This window comes from Mesoplodon mirus (assembly GCF_964341445.2).
Source record: "Mesoplodon mirus genome assembly, chromosome: 5".
Lineage (NCBI taxonomy): Eukaryota > Metazoa > Chordata > Mammalia > Artiodactyla > Ziphiidae > Mesoplodon > Mesoplodon mirus.
The window spans coordinates 103,482,910-103,490,371 of record NC_138980.1 but is presented as its reverse complement, the minus strand read 5'-3'; positions in this window follow the sequence as shown (position 1 = coordinate 103,490,371).

The following is a 7,462-nucleotide window of genomic DNA, read 5'->3' as shown; positions in this document are numbered from 1 at the left end:
TTTTATAATTGGGTTGTTTGTTTTCTTACTGTTTTTAAGTATTCTGCTTATTTTGGATATACCTTCTTTATCAAATGTTTTGTAGATATGTTTAAAATATGTTTTCTAGTTTGAAGCTTATATTTTTATCTCATTTTCCTCAGATTCAGTTTTACTAGGTTATCTCTAGTGACTGTCCCATTCCAAGGTGTTCTATACCTTTTCCAGAGGGTAAGATTTCAATACCTGCTATGCTTCTATCCATGTTTCTGATATGAAAGAGGTTGGTATAGAGGGAAAAAATGAATAGGTAGATTTTGGATTTGGGAAGACATTATTGTGGTTCTTAAGAATATTGGATATTGTAGACCTTTTTCCTAATATTATCTTGGTTTGACTTACTAAAATGAAATACAACTGTAAATACAGTTTAAAAAATATTTTTGTTTGTGAGATTACTAAATAATATCACTTAAGAATGTTTATTTCACATAGTTAATTTGGATTCTTATTTAGCTTGCTCTGTTATAATATGTTTGAAGATATCTTGATTTATCTGTGTGGCTTATGAAATGATATCTAACCCTAGAATCAGTGAGACAATTTGCTTCTTTGATGTCCTTATAACTTAGTAAGAAATATTAGTAGTAAGGGGCTTCCCTGGTGGTGCAGTGGTTGAGAGTCCACCTGCCGATTCAGGGGACACAGGTTCGTGCCCCGGTCCGGGAAGATCCCACATGCCGTGGAGTGGCTGTGCCCGTGAGCCATGGCCGCTGAACCTGCAAGTCTGGAGCCTGTGCTCTGCAATGGGAGAGGCAACAACAGTGAGAGGCCCGTGTACGGCAAAAAAAAAAAGAAAAAAAAAAGAAATATTAGTAGTAAGTGTTTCTTGAGGTTTTATTATATTATTTCTAGATATATTTTTCCAGTTAATCCTCACAATACTTTTTGAGATGGATATTACCATCATTTTATAGATAAGGAAACAAGATTATAAAGTATAGGTAAATTAATGAAAATCAACTTTATTCTCTCTGTTTTATTAATCTTTCCATTAATCTCTACATGATGATATTAATATGGGAGTTACAAGCACCAGTGACAATTGGAGCAGGCAGATAAATGTAAGTGATTCTGATTGGGTGAGAGAAAGACAACAACAGCATCATGATAAAGAGCAACTGATAAACAGCCTTAGACCACTCTTGCTCATTTAGAGATAGAATTTTTTCAAATGCACCAGAATGCCTTCTCTTTCTCCTCCTCCTTCTCATTCTTCTTATGAAAGAATGGAAAAAAAACAACCCAGAAAATCAGACATGTATTTGAAATATCCAAATTATTCAATGTTTTCAACAAATACAAATATTTTTATGACAATTTGGTGGGCCAAATAAATCAGATGTGTTGTCTGGGTACAGCTTGTGTGCGAGTATTTTCTGACATGTGCCTTAAGAGATAGCAGGAAGAAGTGGAATACTACTTTTGATTAACTAGCATGTCCATATTGGACAAGTGCCTTTCACAGAGCACTGGTTATGCCATGCTGTGCCTATACATTTGTTCTCATGTATTGTCATGTTTTGTCCCTTCCTTATAGTATCTGTATTTTATTCCATCAGAACTCATAAAAATATTTACCAATACATAATAGAGAGTCCCTGGTCCCTGTAAGATATACTAACATGAAAAAAAATCATTGCAATTGTTCACCTTTATATGACTAAAAATGACGTTTAGAAATTAAATTATGTTTGATTTATTTCTAATGCATTTTCTCAACTTTCCATAGAAGATAAACAAATAAAAAGGCAATAGAATGATAATCTTCCTGATTGGTGTTTCTTATCAACAACTTTGTTAAAAATTAAACTTCAGATGCTTGACATCATACTGAATATTTCATAGTTAGACATGCTCTCCTCCAGAGTTCTTGGCACATTTGATCAGTTTTAGTGTTGGTCCATAACTACCTTACAGATAAGGACACATATAATGTCTCATTTTCTTGACAGGGGATTGATAGCCAAAGAAGTAAAATAACTTCCCAAAGCCTCACATATATACACACAGATGTATACATATACATATACATATACATATATATATATATATATATATATATAATATATATTTTTTACATATATCAAGTGGTTAGGAACTCTAAATTCAACTACTTAAATATTATCACAGAAGCATTTTAAAATTTTTTGTCTATTTTGAAAAACTAGATTATGGACAATCAACAGTAACATCAAAGAAGATTTTTAAGTTTCCAGGTTAGTTCTCCATTTTAATCACAAAGAGGGGAAAATTAGATGATTTGGGATGGTAAGTGTACAAGAAGACACAGCATAATAGGATGGGCTTAAACTGTGGCCTTAAACTGTAGCCTTTTGTGTGTGTGTTTTGGTGTCACATGGGTCTCAATTAGGATTTCCATTGGGCAGCATACAATTTTCTCTGGTTCAGAAGCTCATCGAGTTTCCTTTCACATTTATCTACTTGATCTTGTAGCTTCTTATTGTTAATGGCCTCATTTATTTCGCTAGACTGCCTATTCTGAATTCAATTGAAAAGTAGTGCTATTGAATGCTTTCTTTCATTTTCATTTATCAATCTAACTGGTTTCTGATTTTTTAATTATTGTAGTATGAACTACCTTCCCATCCAAATTCATATCAAGGTTTGGAGAGATTGAAGGCCCTTTAAACCACATTTTAAAAACTAGAACCCCTTTTGGTCACTTCTTTCCCTGTGGATACATTTTTTTTCTCTGAGCTAAGTATTTCACATACAAGCTACTACATGTATCCATCAGGAGACATATTTGGGAATTTAACCTAATAATCATTAACTAGTCTGAACTGGATGTGTTATGATTTAGGAAATTAGCATATTTATTTCTATTTGTGATTTGGCAAAGTATGGCAAGTTTTACAAGTCACCTACTTTTATTTAAATAATATGGTGAAAACAACATTATCTCAAAGCATATTGGCATATCTTTAATAGTTGGCAAAATACTTGTATTTTGATTATTAAAGGAAAATCCTAAAATGATAAATGCTTTGTAATAAATTATTGCACCAAATATTCTACATAATACTGTTCCAATACAGTATATTTTAAAACCTTCCATTTCTATAACTGTCAGAACTAAGCCACTAGTCTTAACTTTATGTATGTATAACGTCCTATGCAGTCATAATTTTAATAGAGAAATTTATATAAACTAAGCATAATGATTTAAAACTTCAATATAAAATTTGTGTTCTTTTATTTATATTGAAGTAAGAAAGCCACATTTTTAACATTTGCTAATTTCTTTCTTGGTAATCTGTAGTCTGTTTGTCACATTCTCAATATGGAGTAAAATCTCCTTAATTCTCTAGTTACAACTTAAAAGAATCCATTCTCTTTTATCTTCACATTCAGAACTCACCTTACCTTTGTTAAACTGCTGAATAGTGGATATAGAGTTTTATTTCTTTTTTCTGTTCAGGTCAGTTAATTTCCTTTTCCATAAGACAATCAAGTGTGTTCTGCTTGTTTCATCTTCTAGAGACGTTGCTCCTTCTCTCTTTACCTCTCAAAAAAGAGAAAAATACTATTTCCAATGATCTTTGGTCTTGAATTTTAAGGAGTGCTAGGTTAGAAATGAATGTCTAGATTTTTAAAATATTAGTGTTATTAGGAGGGTCCTGAGCAAGAAAAGAGGATATATTGAAGAATAATGAAGTTAGTATGATTGCCAATAGAAATCCTCACAGGCAAAGACAAAATGTAATCCAGGATGGAAAGGAAAGAAACCAAAAGAATTAGCAAAGTAGGTTAAAAAAGAGTATAGTGAGTTGTTTACCAAATTGAGCCTAAATTGGGATTCAAACTCCAAAAGAGTCCAATGAATGCATTGATATGCATAGTGATGGTGGATGAGAGATGAGGCCACCATCATCTTGAATCCAAAATCAGACAAAGATGTCACAAAAAAAGAAAATTACAGACCAATATCACTGATGAACATAGATGCAAAAATCCTCAACAAAATACTAGCAAACAGAATCCAACAACACATTAAAAGGATCATACACCATGATCAAGTGGGATTTATCCCAGGAATGCAAGGATTCTTCAATATATGCAAATCAAACAATGTGTTAAACCATATTAACATATTAAAGGATAAAAACCATATGGTCATCTCAATAGATGCAGAAAAAGCTTTTGACAAAATTCAACACCCATAATGATAAAAACTCTCCAGAAAATGGTCATAGAGGGGAACATACCTCAACATAATAAAGGCCATATATGACAAACCCACAGCAAACATCACTCTCAATGGTGAAAAACTGAAAGCATTTCCTCTAAGATCAGGAACAAGACAAGGTTGTCCACTCTTGCCACTCTTATTCAAATATAGTCTTGGAAGTCCTAGCCAAGGCAATCAGAGAAGAAAAAGAAATAAAAGGAATACAAATTGGAAAAGAAGAAGTAAAACTGTCACTGTTTGCAGATGACATGATACAATACATAGAGAATACTAAAGATACCACCAGAAAACTACTAGAGCTAATCAATGCATTTGGTAAAGTTGAAAAACAGAAAATTAATGCACAGAAATCTCTTGCATTCCTATACACTAACAACGGAAGATCAGAAAGAGAAATTAAGGAAACACTCACATTTACCATTGCAACAAAAAGAATAAAATACCTAGGAATAAACCTACATAAGGAGGTAAAAGACCTGTACTCAGAAAACTATAAGACCCTGATAAAAGAAATCAAAGATGACACAAACAGATGGAGAGATATACCATGGTCTTGGATTGGAAGAATCAGTATTGTGAAAGTGACTATATTACCCAAAGCAATCTACAGATTCAATGCAATCCCTATCAAATTGCCAATGGCATTTTTCACAGAACTAGAACAAAATATCTTAAAATATGTATGGAGACACAAAAGACCCCAAATAGCCAAAGCAACCTTGAGAGAGACTTAAGAAGGATTTTTTTGCGTGTGGGTTCTTTGGGAGGGATAAGGAGATGGAAATCTGCTGATGTCTGCTTTTACACAGGCTCCAAAGACAGTGCTTAATTCCTGCAGGGTGGGACTAACACAGCTAAAGCAGCTGTTTATACGAAAAAGTCTGTAAGATTCAGGGCACAGAAATTAAGCTGGTGATTTTTCCTCCATAGTCACATGTCCCTCTCACTCCAGTATTCTGCCTCTCTCTTCCACTTGTAAGAGTCCTTGTGATTGCATTTGGTTTGCCTGGACAATCCAGGGTAAGCTCCCTATTTTAGTGCCAGCTGATTTCCAGCCTTAATTCCATCTGCCATCTTAATTCCCCTTTGCCAGGTAACTTAACATATTCCTGGGTTCCTGGGATTAGGATGTAGACATCTTTGGAGGAGGGGGAGCATTATTCTGCCTACTGCAAATTTTTACCCCTTCTTCAAGAGGACAGTGTGGACTCAGCAATGACACACAAGATTTGTTTAGCAATCACAGGTTTTTGCATTTAGAGAATGACCTAGGGAGGAAAGAAGAGCTAACTATAACATTTATGGTACCTTTGTTAATTGAATAAAGCCCCACTTCCCAGGGACACTTTAATTCTCTCTATCAGAAAACTGTAATATTATATTGATTTTATAAGAATAAGACAATTTATTGCTATCTCTTAGAAAACTTCCATAGTACATATGTAAACCTGTTAGGTCAAAAATGCCCCAGGTGTATGCAGTGCACACTCATACAGCTGTAGATGGTGTCACTGGTAAGGAAGGGACACTTTCTCAGAGGACAGTATCAACAAGGTCAGGAGCATAGAAAGATGCTACTCACAAGTAGCTTATAGAAAACATCAATAAGATGACCAGAGTGGAAAACATAAGTATACTTTTCCTGTGCATGGGTCTGGATCCTTGTTAGTTTTCAGAAATAAGCGAGGGAGATTTTAAAGGGAATCCCAAGAGAAGCTAATCACTGAAATTAAGTATTAATATTAGACTACTCTCTGATTATAAATTTTACAAGTTACATTAAATCTTCTTTCTCTTTCACAGAAGAATTTAAGTCAACATTCATGATGTGTTCCATTCACAAATCTTTTATTATGAGGTTAGTGGAAGAAAATAAATGAGACTGTGTGTCTCTCTTCTGACCTAAGTCAAGCCCTTGGATGCTTATTTCCAATCATTCAACTTCTTCAAGTGTTTTTTTGTCATGTTATTTTGTGTCACATTAATTATTTACACATTAGATAATTAGTAGACAATTGTATACAATTAGGAATGGTAGGCAGTTTTTGTAAACTTTTATCATGTTTTCTGAAAATCTACTTTTTTTCTTCTATGGATATTTAAGCCTTTTTTATTCGGAGAATTGTAAATTTAAGAAGCACTGTGTTTTTCTCATAATTTTTGTAGGTAGGGTTGTGGATGTAGTTGGCAAATTGTGGCAAATCTGCAGTGGTCTTTAAGTACCTGGCAAACTGCCTGCTCTATGCAACATAGTCCTTTTTTTCCAGGGTCCACCCAAATAAAATGTCCAAACTTGTAATTTAAAAATGAAGAAGTTCACATGCTTTCATTTGCTTTGTCCTGCTTTTGTTACTGAAATTCCTTGGTAACCCCAGAAAGGCCCTAAGGAGAAGCTGCCATGGCAATCTTAAGAATTCTACAAAATTCTTCCTTTTAAAATTCATTAGGGCTGCATTATCATATTGAGTTCATCTTGTTTAAAACACTGTGATTATTTCCTCTTGCCTTCATAGGATAAAAACTCAAGAATTCTGCCATCCAAAGAAATAGTTTCTCTCATAGTTAATTCATTTTGATATTTTTGACCCTTCCAAGATATAAAAGCTCAGGATCATTGACTCTCTCCATAACACTAGATGCTTTGCAGACTACAAGTCAGTCACAAATTCTAGGGACTCTGCCAACCATTATGTGCTCCATGGAAACTCACCTCACAGGGCTAATGCACTGCAGATGCACCATTGTCAGGGAGCTGCCAGAGACCACACCCTTAGAAACCAGGAGGAGACTTAGTGGGGATTCTGTGTGTGTCATTTGCAATGTTCTTATCCTGATGATCACTGTACAGTGCAATTTAAGTTGTTGCTAAGATGCTTCATATGTTCTATTCGACTGGCTTACAGTTTCAAATTGGAACTTCCAGAGTTCAAGAAATAACCCTTGCTTGTCACACACTTTATTTTTTAAAGAAAATGAATAAGGTTTCTCAATTACTCTAAGGTCTGTTTTTTTCTATTCCTTTCCATCAACCTTACATTTGTTCTTCTTATGGCCTTCAGTCATATATTATTAAATTTTTCACAGCAGTATCCTTGTAATTCTTACATTTTTCTTGTACCTTCCATAGCATCTATCACAGTTCAAGTTACAGGGTAACAACTCAGTGCAAATAAAATTTATCTTTCATTTTTCTTTATTTCTTTCAAA